Source organism: Eptesicus fuscus, chromosome 1, assembly GCF_027574615.1.
Source record: "Eptesicus fuscus isolate TK198812 chromosome 1, DD_ASM_mEF_20220401, whole genome shotgun sequence".
Classification (NCBI taxonomy): Eukaryota; Metazoa; Chordata; class Mammalia; order Chiroptera; family Vespertilionidae; genus Eptesicus; species Eptesicus fuscus.
In genome coordinates this window covers 44326341-44344792 of record NC_072473.1, presented here as the reverse complement: position 1 = coordinate 44344792, position 18452 = coordinate 44326341, and the positions used below count along the sequence as shown (strand labels likewise).

Here is an 18452-nt window from a genome sequence, read left to right as displayed (position 1 = left end):
CAAAGTCTCTCCAAATTCAAGAAGATAGAAATCATATCAAGTATCTTCTCAGATCACAGTGGCATAAAACTGGAAATCAACTACAATAAAAACAACCCAAAGAAATCAAACACTTGGAGACTAAACAGCATGCTATTAAACCATGACTGGGTTACCAAAGACATCAAGGAAGAAATAAAAAACATCATGGCAACAAACGACAATGAAAACACAACAATCCAAAATCTATGGGACACAGCGAAAGCAGTCCTGAGAGGGAAGTTCATAGCTCTACAAGCCTACTGCAAAAAACAAGAAACAATGGTAATAAATTACCTAACCCAACAACTCAAAGAGTTAGAGAGAGAGCAACAAGATAAGCCCAGTGAAAGCAGAAGGAAAGAAATAATAAAGATCAGAGCGAAGATAAACGACATAGAGACCAAAGAAACAATACAAATGATCAACAAAACCAAGAGCTGGTTCTTTGAAAGGATAAACAAGATTGATGGACCTCTAGCCAGGCTCACCAAGAAGCAAAGAGAGAGGACCCAAATAAACAAAATCAGAAATGAAAGAGGTGAAATAACAACAGATCCCGACGAAATACAAAGGATTGTTACAAAATACTACGAACAACTCTACTCCAACAAACTGGACAACCTAGAGGAAATCGATATATTCCTAGAAAAATACAACCTTCCAAAACTCAATCAGGAAGATTCTAAACAGCTCAACATGCCAGTAACTATGGAAGAAATTGAAGCAGTCATCAAAAAGCTTCCGGCAAACAAAAGCCCGGGGCCAGATGGCTTCACAGGAGAGTTTTATCAAACTTTCAAGGAAGAACTAAAACCTATCCTCCTCAGACTATTCCAAAAAATTCAAGAGGAAGGAACACTTCCAGGCTCCTTCTATGAAGCCAGCATCACCCTAATACCAAAACCAGATAAAGACAACTCAATGAAAGAGAATTACAGGCCAATATCCCTCATGAACATTGATGCCAAAATCCTCAACAAAATTCTAGCAAATCGGCTCCAGCAGTACATCAGAAAGATCAGACACCATGACCAAGTAGGATTTATCCCAGGAATGCAAGGATGGTATAATATCCACAAATCAATAAACGTGATACATCACATAAACAAATTGAGAGATAAAAATCACATAGTCATATCAATAGATGCAGAAAAAGCATTTGACAAAATCCAACACCCTTTCTTGATAAAAACTCTCAACAAGGTGGGAATAGAGGGCTCATACCTCAACATAATAAAAGCTATTTATGATAAACCCACAGCAAACATCATACTCAATGGGCAAAAACTAAAACCATTTCCCCTAAGAACAGGAACAAGACAGGGATGCCCACTCTCACCACTCCTGTTTGACATAGTACTGGAAGTATTAGCTATCGCAATTAGGCAAGAAGAAGAAATAAGAGGCATCCAAATTGGAAAAGAAGAAGTGAAGCTGTCCTTATTTGCAGATGACATGATATTGTACATAAAAAACCCAAAAGATTCCATCAAAAAACTAATAGACTTAATAAATGAATTCGGCAATGTAGCGGGATACAAAATTAACGCCAAGAAATCTATGGCTTTTCTATACACCAATAATGAACTTACAGAAAGAGAGACTAAAAAAGCAATTCCATTTACCATCGCACCAAAAAAATTAAGATACCTGGGAATAAACTTAACTAAGGAGGTAAAAGACCTATACGCAGAAAACTACAGGACACTGAAAAAGAGATAGAGGAAGACGTAAACAGATGGAAGAACATACCATGTTCCTGGATTGGTAGAATCAACATCATTAAAATGTCCATACTACCCAAAGCAATCTACAGATTCAATGCACTCCCCATCAAAATACCAACAGCATATTTCACAGACCTAGAAAGAACTCTCCAAAAATTCATCTGGAATAAAAAAAGACCCCGACTAGCCTCAGCAATCCTCAGAAAGAAAAATAAAGTAGGTGGGATCTCAATACCAGATTTCAAGCTGTATTACAAAGCCACTGTTCTCAAAACAGCCTGGTACTGGCACAAGAACAGACATATTGATCAACAGACATATTGAACCCAGATATCGACCCAAACCACTATGCTCAATTAATATTTGACAAAGGAGGCATGAACATACAATGGAGTCAAGACAGTCTCTTCAATAAATGGTGTTGGGAAAACTGGACAGATACATGCAAAAAAAATGAAACTAGATCACCAACTTACACCATACACAAAAATAAACTCAAAATGGATACAGGACTTAAACATAAGACGGGAAACCATAAAAATACTAGAGGAATCCACAGGCAACAAAATCTCAGACATATGCCACAAGAACTTCTTCACTGACACTGCCCCTAGGGCAATGGAAGCTAAAGAGAAAATTAACAAATGGGACTACATCAAAATAAAAAGCTTTTTTACAGCAAAAGAAACCATCAACAAAACAACAAGAAAGCCCACTGCATGGGAAAACATATTTGCAAATGCTATCACTGATAAAGGTTTAATCTCCAACATCTACAGGCAGCTTATGCAACTTAATAAGAGGAAGATAAATGATCCAATAAAAAAATGGGCAACAGACCTAAACAGAATATTTTCAAAAGAAGACAGAAGGAAGGCCAAGAGACACATGAAAACATGTTCAAAGTCACTTATTATCCGAGAGATGCAAATCAAAACAACAATGAGGTACCATCTCACACCTGTCAGAATGGCTATCATCAACAAATCAACAAACAACAAGTGTTGGCGAGGATGCGGAGAAAAAGGAACCCTCGTGCACTGCTGGTGGGAATGCAGACTGGTGCAGCCACTGTGGAGAACAGTATGGAGTTTCCTCAAAAAACTGAAAATGGAACTCCCATTTGACCCAGTAATCCCACTCCTGGGAATATATCCGAAGAAACTAGAAACACCAATCAGAAAGGATATATGCACCACTATGTTCATAGCAGCACAATTTACAATAGCTAAGATTTGGAAACAGCCTAGGTGCCCATCAGCAGATGACTGGATCGGAAAACTGTGGTACATCTACACAATGGAATACTATGCTGCCATAAAAAAGAAGGAATTCTCATCATTTGCAGCAACCTGGATGGAATTGGAGAACATTACGCTAAGTGAAATAAGCCAGTCAATGAAAGAAAAATACCACATGATCTCACTCATTTAGGGATAGTAAAGAACATTATAAAGTGGTGAACAAAAAGATAGATACAGAGACAGTAAAGCATCAAACAGACTTTCAAATTACAGGGGGAAAGTTTGGGAAAGGTGGGGGAGTTATGAAATCAAACGAAGGACTTGTATGCATGCATATAAGCATAAACAATGGATGCAAAACTCTGGGGGCAGAGGGCATGTGTGGGTGTGGGGTGGGGGGATAATAGTAAGATATGTACACATATAATACCTCAATAAAAATATTTAAAAAAAAAAGAAAATTAAATATTTAACTACAAACAGGTTATAGTGGGTAGTCATGTCCTAGTCCGATATCTTCCCTGACAAAGATCAACTTAGATCTTCTTTACTGAGCCCATTTGCCTTTTTTCCTCTAAGATAACATATTTGTGAGATGTCTGGGTAACTTGTAACTTCCTTCTTTTGCTGGAGCCCCTGGGGCACAACCAAATGTGGTGGGCGCCAGGAAAGATACTTCAAATTCCTTCATTATCATGTTAATTGTTCCTGTACCCACCTAAGTATGTGTCCATCATTTTACTTTTTATCCAATCCCAGGGGTTTCCCACCGTTTGACTTTATCCCACCTCCTTAATCCGTCACCAATGAATTTCATGTAGGCCACCTATGTCCCTCCTTTGATGGCAATGTATAAATACAGATGTAACCCACCATTTCTTCGGAGCATTATCTCAATTCATTGAGGTTCTGCTTCCCGGCATATGTCGACAGTTTGGCTCAAATAAACTCACTAAAATTCTTTACAGGTTTCAATGGTTTTTTTTTCGTTAACATTACAATACCCGAAAATCAATAAATGTGATACACGACATAAATAAATTGAGAGATAAAAATCACATAGTCATATCAGTTGATGCAGAAAAAGCATTTGACAAAATCCAACACACTTTCTTGATAAAAACTCTCAGCAAGGTGGGAATAGAAGGATCATAACTCAACATAATAAAAGCCATATATGACAAACCCACACTCAATGGGCAAAAACTAAAAACATTTCCACTAAGAACAGGAACAAGACAGGGATTCTTACTTTCACCACTCCTGTTTGACATCTACTGGAGGTACTAGCCATTGCTATCAGACAAGAAGAAGAAATAAAAGGCATACAAATTGGAAAAGAAGATATAAAACTGTCCTTATTTGCAGATGACATGATACTGTACATAGAAAACCCTAAAGACTCCATAAAAAATTATTAGACTTAATAAATGAATTCGGCAGAGTAACAGGATACAAAATAAATGCTAAGAAATCTATGGCATTTCTATACACCAATAATAAACTTACAGAAAGAGAGACTAAAAGAGAAATCCCATTTAGCATCACAGCAAAAAAATTAAGATACCTAAGAATAAACTTAACTAAGGAGGTAAAAGACCTGTACACGTAAAACTAAGGGACATTGAAAAAAAAGAGATAGAGGAAGACATAAACAGATGGGAGAACATACTGTTTATGGATTGGGAGAATCAACATCATTAAAATATCCATACTACCCAAAGCAATCTATAGATTCAATGCACTCCCTATTACAATACCAACAGCATTTTAAAAATACAGATTTTCATGTCTAGTCACAGAATATTCCAATTCAACTATATTGAGGTGTATCATTAGAATCTATATTTTTTAATAAGTGTTCAGTGAATCTTATGATTGGGAAAACTTGGAAATGCTTTTCTAAAATAATAAAATATTGCTTCATTATGTGCAAAATATGAATTAATTAATTAATTAATTAATTAATTAAATAAAATACCAACAACATATTTCAGAGATCTTGAAAGAACTCTCCAAATATTCATCTGGAATAAAAAAAAAAGAGAGAGAGAGAGTAGCTGCAGTGACCCTGAGAAAGAAGAAAAAAGTAGGAGGGATCTCAATGCCAACTATCAAGCTGTATTACAAAGCCACTGTTCTCAAAACTGCCTGGTACTGGCACAAGAACAGACATATAGATCAATGGAATAGAATAGAGAACCCAGAAATCGACCCAAAACACTCTGCTAAATTAATATTTGACAAAGGGAGCTTGAACATACAATGGAGTCAAGACAGTCTCTTCAATAAATGCTGCTGGAAAAATTGGACAGACACTTGCAAAAAACAAAAAACAAAAAACAACTAGATCACCAACTTACACCATAAACAAAAATAAACTCAAAATGGATAAAGTTCTTAAACATTAGATAGGAAATCATAAAAATCTTAGAAGAAGCCATAGGCACCAGAATAGCAAATATGTCTTTACTGATCCAGCTCCTAGGGCAATGGAAACTAAGGAGAAAATAAACAAATGGGAGTAGATAAATATAAAAAACTTCTGCACAACAAAAGAAACCATCAACAAAACAAGACAGCCCACAGCATGGGAGAAAATATTTGCCAATATTATCTCCAAAATTTACCAGGAACTCATACAATTTAAGAAAAGGAAGATAAATGATCCAATCAAAAAATGGGCAACGGACCTAAATAGATACTTTTCGAAAGAGGACATACAGAAATCCAAGAGACATATGAAAACATGCTCAAAGTCACTAATCATCCGAGAGATGCAAATCAAAACAGCAATGAGGTACCATCTCACACCTGCCAGAATGGCTATCATCAACAAATCAACAAAGGACAAGTGCTGGAGAGGATGTGGAGAAAAAGGCACCCTAGTGCACTGCTGGTGGGAATGCAGACTGGTGTAGCCACTGTGGAAAACAGTATAGTGTTTCCTCAAAAAATTAAAAATGGAACTTCGACATGACACAATAATCCCACTTCTAGGAATATATCCCACCAATCAGAAAGGATATATGCACCCCTATGTTCATAGCAGTACAATTCACCATAGCTAAGATTTGGAAACAGCCTAAGTGCCCATCAGCAGATGAGTGGATTAAAAACTCTCATACGTCTACACAATGGAATACTACGCTGCAGTAAAAAAAGAGTTCTTACCATTTGCAACAACATGCATGGAGCTGGAGGAGGGGGAGGTTCATGGGGGAAATAAAGGTGACTTATGTACTACTATTTGTAATACTTTATACAGTTAAATAAAATTTTAATAAATGTAGGATGTGCTAAATATTTTGGTCAAGATAAACTTATACCATAAATTAAACATTAATTTTTACAATAAAATAAAAGTTAAAGAAAAAAAAAAAGAAGAAAAGGAAAAGGAATGAAAAAAAAAAAGGAGAGTGTGCCTCAGCATGGTTTAGTTCCTGCTGCAATCTCCCTTTGGCTATGGAGTTTAGGAAGTTTATTGGATCCTTCTCCAATGTTCCCTGAAGCTGGTCCCTTTGTTGGTTTTGGGACACTTTAGAATGACTCTGGTGCAGGTCAATATAAGACACTAGAGGCATGGTGCACGTAATTTGTGCACAGGGAAGTGGGGGTCCCTCAGCCCAGCCTGTACCCTCTCATAATCTGGGACCACTGGTTCCTAACCACTCGCCTGCCTGCCTGCCTGATCTCCCCTAACCACACTGCTTGAGTGCCTGATCACCCCTAACCATTCTGCCTACCTGCCTGATCGCCCCTAACCACTTTTCTGCCTGCCTGACCACCCCTAACCACTCGCCTGCCGGCCTGATCGCCCCTAACCCCTCTGCCTGCCTGCATGCCTGACCACCCCTAACCACTCGACTGCCTGCCTGATTGCCCCTAACTGCTCACCTGCCTGCCTGATCGCCCCTAACTACTCACCTGCCTGCCTGATTGCCCCTAACGACTCTGCCTTCCTGTCTGATCGCTCCTAACCCTTCTGCCAGCCTGCCTGATTGCTCCTAACCCCTCTGCCTAACTGCCTGATTGCCCCTAACCAGTCACCTCCCTGTCTGATCCCCCCTAATTGCTTGCCTGCCTTTCTGATGCCCCTAACCACTCTGCCTGCCTGATGCCCCTAACCACTCTGGATGCCTGCCTGATGCTCCTAACCACTCTGCCTGCCTGCCTGATGCCCCTCACCATTCTGCCTGCCTGACTGATGGCCCTAACTGCTTGCCTGCCTGCCTGATTGTCCCTAACTGCCTGTGCCTTGGACCCTGACTCCATGGCTTCATTCAGAAGGATGTCCTGAATGATATCTGAAAAGTTGTTTGGCTGTCGGGTCTAATTAGCATATTATGCTTTTATTATTATAGATTGTCTGTGCCATCCGTCAGTGACATGTTTAAAGCTAAAAGCAATCCTCAGTTTGTGGTTGTTGTTGCTGCCTCTGCTGGGCTCAGGTGCACCTGGATAAGACCAAGCTGCACTCTAAGGCTGGCTTTTGCTAGCACCAAGCCCAGGGGTTGTCAGCGAAAGTCCCAAAGTACCCCAAAATCCATTTCTACTGCTTAGACCTGATGGCTGTCTGTTAGGCTCAGACACTGAAAGAACCTCTGTTGGATTTCATAAGATGGGGCTGGTCAAACTCTCGTGAAGCAGAGGTGCTGTTCAGGCTTTAGGGAAGATGGTAAGTAGGATCCCTGCCCAAGAGCCAAACGATTGAGTCTTGTCCTGGATTTTGCCCTGACCTCAACAGGGATGAGCCCCTAGTAATCAGCAGGTTGGGCCTCCAGAGCCCAGATGTTGGGTCTGTGTGAAGCTGGAAACATGGGAGGGTGGTTCTATTGTATCTCTCATGAAGGAGAAGCACCAGTCAAGTTCACAGGAAAGTAGGGAGTGTAACTCCACCCCAAAGCCAGTCACTGACACCCCCGTGTCTGCATTTCTACACCCTGGCCAATGCAGCCAACTCCTCAACTGCTCCTAGGCATTGCAGGGTGGGACAAGAGTAATTCCAGAGAATGGGGTAATTGCTTTCTCCCAAGCTGATGCTGCTCAGAGGGGAGTGCTCCACCCAAGAAAGATAACAATTGCAGTATGACAGAATTACTCCATACAGGGGTCCTGGCAGCTGTATTCCAGCCTCTTTCCCAGAGCCTCAAACCTAAGACTCTCCTCAGGCACCCCTTGTCTTCTCCCCTCTCCCTCCATCAGAACCAGGTTGAGTGGTGAATGGCTGGGAACAAAATTTTGGCATTGGCCCTTTAAGACTGTGCCTATGTCTTCTGTGTATTCTGTCTCTTCTTAGCAGACAAATCTTGCTGCTTTTCACAGCAAGATGTTATGTGAGAACACCTTCTTGGCTCTGGTGCTCTTGGTTAGAGAGCCTGGCCTGGGGTTTAGGTCCCACAATTCTTAAGGGGAGCACCCCACAGCTGAAATATCCCTCTGGAACCTCAGCCATTACCTGCTGGAGTGGGGCCAGCCCTTTTCATATCACCAACCTTCCTACCAGTCTGAATGTGGCTTCTTCTGTAAATCCTTGCTTATAAGACTCCTCTTCAGCTAGTCTTCAGTTGGTTATTCAGGATAATTGTTTTTTTTTTAATTTCATTTTATTTCCAGTTTGATAATTTGAGATGATTGCAACTTCCACCTACTTCACCACCGTCTTGAAAGTTCCTCTTGATTTTACATCTGAATATTCCATCCATGTTAAAGTCAGATTTTGCAGTCCCCTACTATTATTGAATTACTGTCTATTTCTCCCTTCAGTACTATTAATAATTTTTATATATTTAAATAATACAATGTTTGGTGAATATATACTGTATTTACAGCTATTATATCTTCTCGATGAATTTACCCCTTTACCTTTGTATAATTATTTTCTTTGTCTCCTATAACAGTTGTTGACTTAAACTCTATTTTGCCTGATATAAGTACAGCTTACTTTTTTCTCATTTGGCTCCCATTTTCATGGAATATCTTTCTTCATCCTTTTACTCTCAGCTAATGAGCCTCTTTAAACCTGAAATGATTCTTTTATAGGCAGCAAGTAGTTGTGTCTTTTTTTTTTTTAATTCAGACAGTCACTCTACATCTTTTGATTGGATAATTTAATCCATTCACATTTAAAGTAGTCATATACTATAAACATATACTGTACTATTTAGTTAATTGTTTTATGGCTGTTTTGTAGTTCTTATTTTCCTTTCTTCAATTTTGCTGATTTCCATTGTTGTTTGCTTATTTTCTGTAGTGGTGTGCTTTTATTTCTTTCTCTTTATCTTTTGTGTACCTGCTAGAGGGTTGTTTGTTATTGTGGTTACTATGGAGCTTACAAAAATATTATATTTATAAAATTCTATTTGAAGCTTGTAAAAGTTAATTTCAATTGCATACAGAAGCACTGACATATTTTCTCTCAAACATTTTATATCTTTGATTTCACAATTTATATCTTTTTATAGTATGCCCATTATCAACTTGTTTTAGCAAAGTTATTTTTAACATTTTATCTTATTAACCTTTATACTAGAGTTAGAAATGATTTGTACACTACCTTTATAGTATTGTACTATTTTAAGTTGGCCTATATACTAACTGTTACTAGTTTGATTTTATTATTTATATGTTTTCATGTTACTAATTAGCATCTTTTTATTTCAGCTTGAAGAACTCCCCTCAACATTTCTTGTAAAGCAGTTTTCCTGGTTATAAACTCCATCATGTTTTGATTTTTGAATTGTTTTTTGGTTGCCAAGTTTGTCTTTCATTTCTGAAAGATGTTTCTGTTGACTGAAGCAATCTCTGTTGGCATTTTTTCTACCAGCATTTTTTGTATACATTCTCACTCTATTTTTTCTTGCAAGGTATCTGTTGAGAAATCCAATGATAGCCTTATGGTGGTTCCCTTGTAAGTTAACAGCCTTTTCTTTCTTGCTGCTTTCAAAATTCTCTCTTTGACTTTGATTTTTGAAAATTTGATTATAATGTGTTCTCATGAAGTCCACTTTTGTTTGAAACTGTTTGGAGACTTTAGAGCATGATGTATCTGTATGACAAAATCTCTCCTCAAATTTGGGGAGTTTTCAGCCATTATTTATTTAATATATATATATATATATATATATATATATATATATATATATATATATATTTTATTGATTTTTACAGAGAGGAAGGGAGAAGGATAGAGAGTTAGAAACATCGATCAGCTGCCTCCTGCACACCCCCTACTAGGGATGTGCCCGCAACCAAGGTACATGCCCTTGGCCAGAATCGAACCTGGGACCCTTCAGTCTGCAGGCTGATGCTCTATCCACTGAGCCAAACAGGTTAGGGCAGCCATTATTTATTTAAATAGGCTTTATGTCCATTCGTCCCTTCTCCCTTTATTTCCACAATGCATATATTCTTTAGTCTGATGGTGTCCCACAGTTCTCATGAACTATTTCACTTTAATTCTCCCCCCCCACACACACACACTCAACTGGGTAATTTCAAATGACCTATCTTTTAGTTTGCAGATTATTTCTTTATCTTGATAAAGTCTGCTACTGATGTTCTCTATATAGTTCTCCATTTCACTCATTGCACATTCCAGCTCCAGAAATTCTGTATGGTGCTTTTTTATGATTTTTTTGTATGCCTTCTATTTTTGTTCATATATTCTTTTCCTAAGTTCGCTGAGTTGTCTATCTGTGTTCTCTTATAATTTTCTGAGCTTATTTAAAACAATTATTTTGAGGTTTGTTTGTTTTTTTCCCTGAAGATCTCCATGAATTTGCAGTTGGTTACTAGGATATTTGTATTCCTCAGGTGGTATAATTTTTCCTTGAGCTTTTGTGTTTCTTGAAGTGTTGTATAGATGTGTGGATATTTCATGGAGCAGTCACCTTTTCCTGATTTTAAGGAATGGTTTCAGTGGGGAAATACCTTCACCTGTGGATGGATGCAAAGGTGCCAGCTGAGTGGAATGAGGCAGTTCCAGCTCCAGGGAAGGTGTAGTGTAATAGTATCTGTAAAGTTCTTTCAGCTGTGATCAGCATCAGCCAAGACTGAAGATGTCCTCAGTGACCAAGACTGCATGTGTATGAAGCAGTCATGAGATCTGTGAGGGTCTTCAGTGGTAAAGGCTGCTACTTTCCTCTTAATCTCTCTCTCTCTTTTTTAAAAAAAATTATATCAGTACAGTGAAACAATTTTAAGACACTGAATGCTATTAGTGTATATATTATTAGTTTATTATAAACAAGACTTGGAAATTGTTTATATGATGAAAGATTTCAGAACTTCAATGAAATGGGCAGAGCTATTTCAATAGTTCTTCATTTCAGTCTACACACTTTGCAAGAATGTCACCATCTCTAAATAAAAAATAATCCTTGTCATCTGGAACTACTTTGGTGCCTCCACATTCTGGAAGAAAAAATGTTATCTTTAACTTTCATGCTAACTGGTTGAATCTCTCCACCCTTTCCTTTGGAGGGCAATCCAACAGCTACTACTGTTGCTTGCAAGACTTTCCTTGAGATTTTTCTGGACGCATAATGCCTACTTTGGTTACAGTTTCCACAGCACTACTTTCAACTAATACTCAGTCCAAGAGGGGAAGAAATTTTCTAAACATCTGTCCTGCTATGACTCCTGCCTCTTCAGTTTGTACTCTGCTGTAATGCTGTAGCTTCAGGGTTTTATCTCCCTTGGTGGAAATCATGGCTGAGGAAATCCTTTGAGCCACTTACAGTAGTTGTGTCAATTAAGTTTGATGCATGGTAACCATGGAGTGCCCACAGGTTCAGACTGGAGTGGAGACATACATGAAACTACTGGAGTGGCTCTTGGTATGGGGCAGTGGTGGTACTAGTGCCTATGGTATAGGCATTAACACTGCAGTGTTGGCAATAGTGTGTGAGATAAAGATGGTTGGGAAGCAGCCACACAACCAAGGTACAGAACTCGGGCTCACAAAGAGCTACAGAGGATCTGTGGTCTAAGGCATGAACTCCATTGACTTAGATGAATGCACTTGCAGAGAAGGTATATGTGATGCATAAATGAGTCTGCTATGGTAGTGCCTTGGGTACCTAAGTTTGGGTAATTGTGGAAAAGCTATGAGTTCTAGAGGACAGATGGATCCACTGAAGCAATATTCCAGTTTCCATATTGTGAACACTTGCAAATTGGCCACAGATCCAGAGACAAGTCCTTCAGTTGATCGCTTATCTCCCCCACCTCTCTCTAAACTTTCCACTGTAATTTGACAGTCTGTTTGATGCTTTACTGCCTCTGTATCTATCTTTTGTTAATCAGTTTTTAATGTTCTTTATTATCCATAAATGAGTGAGATCATGTGGTATTTTTCTTTCATTGACTGGCTTATTTCACTTAGCATAATGCTCTCCAGTTCCATCCAGGTTGCTGCAAATGGTAAGAATTCCTTCTTTTTTATGGCAGAATAGAATTCCATTGTGTAGATGTACCATAGTTTTCTAATCCAGTCATCTGCTGACGGGCACCTAGGCTGTTTCCAAATCTTAGATATTGTAAATTGTGCTGCTATGAACATAGGGGTGCATATATCCTTTCTTATTGGTGTTTCTAGTTTCTTAGGATATATTCCTAGGAGTGGAATGACTGGGTCAAACGGGAGTTCCATTTTCAGTTTTTTGAGGAAACTCCATACTGTTCTCCACAGTGGCTGCACCAGTCCGCATTCCCACCAACAGTGCACGAGGGTTCATTTTTCTCTGGATCCTCACCAACACTTGTCGTTTGTTGATTTGTTGATGATAGCCATTCTTACAGGTGTGAGATGGTACTGCATTTTCATTTTGATTTACATCTCTCAGATAATTAGTGACGTTGAGCATGTCTTCATGTGTCTCTTGACCTTCCTTCTGTATTCTTTGGAAAGATTCTATTTAAGTCTGTTGCGCATTTTTTATTGGATCATTTATCTTCCTTTTATAAAGTTGTATAAGTTGTCTGTAGATGTTGGAGATTAAACCTTTATCAGTGATAACATTAGCAAATATGCTCTCCCATACACTGGGCTTTCTTGTTGTTTTGTTGATGGTTTCTTTTGCTGTGCAAAAGCTTTTTATTTTGATGTAGTCCCATTTGTTTATTTTCTCTTTAGCTTGCATTGCCCTAGGAGCAGTATCAGTGAAGAAGTTCTTTCGGCATATGTCTGAGATTTTGCTGCCTATGGATTCCTCTACTATTTTTATGGTTTCCTATCTTATGTTTAAGTCCTGTATCCATTTTGAGTTTATTTTTGTGTATGGTGTAAGTTGACGGTCTAGTTTCATTTTTTTGCATGTATCTGTCCAATTTTCCGAACATCATTTGTTGAAGAGTCTGTCTTGACTCCCTTATTTGTTCATGCCTCCTCTGTCAAATATTAATTGAGCATAGTGGTTTGGGTCGATATCTGGATTCTCTATTCTATTCCATTGGTCTATATGTCTACTCTTATGCCAGTACCAGGCTGTTTTGAGAAGAGTGGCTTTGTAATAAATCTTGAAATCTGGTATTGAGATCCACCTACTTTGTTCTTCTTTCCCAGGATTCCTGTGGCTATTCTGGATCTTTTTTTTTAATCGAGATGAATTTTTGGAGAATTCTTTATATGTCTGTGAAATATACCTTTGGTATTTTTATGGGGAGTATATTGATCTATAGATTGCTTTGGGTAGTATGGACATTTTAATGATGGTGATTCTACCAATCCATGAACATGGTATGTTCTTCCATCTGTTTATGTCTTTATATCTTTTTTCAGTGTCCTGTAGTTTTCCGCGAATAGGTCTTTTACCTCCTTAGTTAAGTTTAATAATAGGTATCTTAATTTTTTTTGGTGTGATGGTAAATGGGATTGCTTTTTTAGTCTCTCTTTCTGTAAGTTCACTGTTGGTGTACAGAAATGCCATAGATTTATTGCCGTTAATTTTGTATCCTGCTACATTGCCGAATTCATTTATTAAGTCTATTAGTTTTTTGAAGGAGTCTTTCAGGTTTTTATGTACAATATCATGTCATCTGCAAATAAGGACAGCTTTACTTCTTCTTTTCCAATTTGGATACATTTTTATTTCTTCTTGTTGTCTAATTGCAATTGCTAATACTTCCAGTACTATGTGGAACAGGAGTGGTGAAAGTGGGCATCTCTGTCTTGTTCCTGTTCTTAGGGGAAATGGTTTTAGGTTTTGCCCATTGAGTATGATGTTAGTTGTGTGTTAATAATATATAGCTTTTAATATGTTTAGGTATGATCCTTCTATTCCCACCTTGTTGAGAGTTTTTATCAAGAAAGGGTATTGGATTTTGTCAAATGCTTTTTCTGCATCAATTGATTTGACTATGTGATTTTTATCTCTCAATTTGTTTATGTGATGTATCACTTTTATTGATTTGCGGATATTGTACCATGCTTTGATTCCGGGGATAAATCCTACTTGGTCGTGGTGTATGATCTTTCTGATGTAATGCTGGATCTGATTTGCTAGAATTTTGTTGAGGATTTTGGCATCGATGTTCATTAGGGATATTGGCCTAGTAATTCTCTTTCACTGTGTTGTCTTTATCTTGTTTTGGTATTAGGGTGATGCTGGCTTCACAGAATATGTTTGTAAGTGTTCCTTCTACTTGAATTTTTTGGAATAGTCTGAGGAGGATAGGTTTTAGTTCTTCCTTGAATGTTTGGTAAAACTCCCCTGTCAAGCCGTCTGGCCCCAGGCTTTTGTTTGCCGGAAGCTTTTTGATGGCTCATTCAATTTCTTCCATAGTTATTGGCCTATTGAGATGTTTAGATTCTTCCTGATTGAGTTTTGTAAGGTTATATTTTTCTAGGAATATGTCCATTTCCTCCAGGTTGTCCTGCTTGTTGGAATAGTGTTGTTCTTAGTATGTTTTAACAATCCTTTGTATTTCGTCGGGGTCTGTTGTTATTTCTCCTCTTTCATTTCTGATTTTGTTTATTTGGGTCCTCTCTCTTTGCTTCTTGGTGAGCCTGGATAAAGGTTAATCAATCTTGTTTATCCTTTCAATGAACCAGCTCTTGGTTCTGTTGATCTTTTGTATTGTTTCTTTGGTCTCTATGTCATTTATCTCTGCTCTGATCTCTATTATTTCCTCAGTTCTGCTTACACTGGGCCTTTCTTGTTGCTCTCTTTCTAACTCTTTGAGTTGTAGGGTTAGGTAATTTATTACCATTGTGTCATGTTCTTTGCAGTACGATTGTAAAGCTATGAACTTCCCTCTCAAGACTGTTTTCGCTTTGTCCCATAGATTTTGGATTGTTGTGTTTTCATTATCATTTGTTGCCATGATGTTTTTTTATTTCTTCCTTGATGTCTCTGGTAACCCAGTCATTGTTTAATAGCATGGTGTTTAGTCTCCATGTGTTTGATTTTTTTGGATTGTTTTTATTGTAGTTGATTTCCAGTTTTATGCCACTGTGATCTGAGAAGATGCTTGATATGATTTCTGTCTTCTTGAATTTGAAGAGACTTTGCCTATGACCCCACACATGATCTATCTTTGAAAATGACCCATGTGCACTTGATAAGAATGTATATTCTGTGACATTGGAGTGAAATGTTCTGAAGATGTCAATTAATTCCATCTGGTCTAGTGTGTCATTTAGGATTGATGTTTCTTTGCTGATTTTTTGTTTAGAGGATTTGTCCAATGGTGATAGTGGGGTATTAAAATCTCCTAGTATGATTGTTTTGCTGTCAATCTCTCCCTTGATATCCTCCAGGAATTTTTTATGTATTTGAGTGTCCTGGATTGGGTGCATATATGTTTACCAGAGTTATTTTTTGTTGTTGGATTGCTCCCTTTAGTATTATGAAGTGGCCTTCATTATCTCTTCTTATGTCCTTCACTTTGAAATCTAATTTGTCAGATGAAGTATTGCTACCCCAGTTTTTTTTTTTTTCCTTTACATTCGTCTGGAAAACCTTTTCCCATCCCTTCAACCTCAGTCTGTGTGCGTCTTTTTTTTTTTTTTTTTTCCTGAGGTGGGTTTCTTGTAGACAGCAGATATATGGCTCTTGCTTTCTTATTTAATGTGTTACCCTATGTGTTTTGATGGGGGCATTTAATCCATTTACATTTAAAGTTATTATTGATAGGTACTTATTTGTCTCTATTTTTATTCTTTACACCTGTGTTCCTTCTTTGCTTCCTATATGTTTTTTTTACAGCAGACCCTTTAGCATTTCTTGCATTGCTGGATGATGGTAATAAATTCCCTTAGTCCTTTTTTGTCAGTGAAGCTTCTGATTTCACCTTCAATTTTGAATGATAGTCTTGCTGGGTACAGTATTCTTGGATTGAGACCCTTCCTTTGCATGACTTTGTATATTTCATTTCATTCCCTTCTGGCCTGATGAGTTTCTGTTGAGAAATCAGTTGCTAGCCTGATGGGGGTTCCTTTGTATGTAACTTTCTCTCTCTCTCTGGCTACTTTTAAGATTCTTACTTTGTCATTGGTTTTTCCAATTTAATTATAATGTGCCTTGGTGTCAGTCTTTTGGAGTTCATTTTCCTTGGGACTCGTGAGCTTCTTGGATTTGTGTGGGTTTTTTCATCCCTATATCAGGGAATTTCTCTATCATTATTTCTTCAAAAAGGTTTTCTATTCCTTGCTCCATTTATTCTCCTTCTGGAACCCCTATTATGTGGATGTTGTTTTGTTTGGTGTTGTTCCAAATTTCCCTTAGGCCCTCCTCCTGCTTTTTAATTTTTTTTCTAGAAACTACACTACTTGGGTATTTTTCCCCACCTTGTCTTCTAGCTCACTGATGTGGTCCTCTGCTTCTTCTAGTCTACTCTTGATGTTTTCTATTGAGTTCTTTACAGCAGCGATGTCATTTTTCATTTATTCTTGGTTCTTCTTCATTTCCTCTTGGTTCTTACTCATATTGTTGAATTTGTCTTCCATTCTTTTCAGCCACCTTATGACCATTTCTCTGAATTCTTTCTTTGACAGATTGCTTTCCTCCATTTCTTTAACTTCCTTTTCTGGTGATGCCTTCTTTTCTTTAATATGCAGGCTGTTTCTTTGTCTCCCCAGGGTCTCTCTTCTCTGTATGTCTGGTTATGTAGTTCTCTCTCTCCTGCATTGATTTAAAGGCACAAAATACAACACAACCAAGTACAACACACAAGGCACTGAACAGAAATGTATTCATGATATTAGTAACCCAAATAAAGGTGACCATCAGAGAAAGGCAAATTAGGGGATAGGAGAGAAAGAAGAAGAGGAATAAAAAAAAAAGAGTGCCAAAATGAAATTGGGAAAAGGGAAAAAAAAGTAAGAGAGAAAACAAAGAGCATAAGACAGAAAAGGAGAACAAAATAACTCCAATAGCACAGCCACTAATCCCAGCAAATACCAGCAACAAGTACCTGCAGATGAATACAAACTACAAACAACAACTAATATCAAGTGAGGCGAGGGAAAACAGAACCAGAGAAAAACACAAAAAACAAAAACAAAGCAAAAAAAAAAAAGAATAAGCAAAACGATCTCACAAAAAAGCATAAAAAATCTATAGAATCAACATTCATGCAAACAACAACAAAAGGACAGAGAGAAAAACATCTTTTTGGGTAGTTAAGACAGTGAAGAGAGAGGTGTGTATGGACTTGGAGCAGGAGATTAGAAATTAGGTATATAAGTAGGGTGAAATTTTAACAGGGGGTAACCAGAAAGAATAAGGAAAATCTAAAGCAGGAAAAGGGTACGATAATCAGGACACCAAAAGAGGAAAAGTTAGGAAGAGAGTGATGGCATAAAGGTAGAGTTGAGTAAAACGATGCTAAAGGAAAGATGAAAATAGAATGTAGAACACTAGTCCCAAAGTAAAATAAAGAGAAAATAAAATGACACTTTAAAAAAAAAAGTAAAATAGTACTAGTAATAATACTGATTGAAAATAAAAATGTAATACTTAAAAAGGTAAAATCAAGTGAGGAAAAAATAAAAAATAGTTTATTAAGTAAAAATTGATAAAAATAAAAAATGAAAAAATATAATATGTATGCAGTAGTCAGGGGTTCTCAAACTTTTTAAACAGAGGGCCAGTTCACTGTCCCTCATACCGTTGGAGGGCCAGACTATAGTTTAAAAAAAACTATGAAGAAATTCCTATGCACACTGCATATATCTTATTTTGAAGTAAAAAGCAAAATAGCAAAAACACCCGAACGTGGCCCACGGGCCGTAGTTGGAGGACGCCTGGCAGTAGTGAAGGTCATTCACTTTCTCTATTGTTCTGTTTGGCACGCCTGTTTCCCAGTAAGGACAGTATTGCAGTTCCCTGCGTTCCACTGCTCCTCAGTGTTTTAAGCCAGTCCTGATTTTTAAGCAGGCAGTGTCTTAATTTCTTGTATTCCTTTATTTCTGATTACACAAGAGTAAATTTGTGATTCAGCCCCTGGGGGGAAG

At 37.7% G+C, this 18452-nt stretch overlaps 1 protein-coding gene and 1 pseudogene across 1 annotated transcript in view; both read right to left on the bottom strand.

Annotated features, from left to right (window-relative positions):
• The window catches only part of ZDHHC15 (zinc finger DHHC-type palmitoyltransferase 15), a 257211-nt gene that overhangs the window by 138826 nt on the left and 99933 nt on the right, over nucleotides 1–18452 (bottom strand). The window lies entirely within an intron of this gene.
• LOC103303146 (10 kDa heat shock protein, mitochondrial-like) lies at nucleotides 11322–11705 on the bottom strand (annotated as a pseudogene).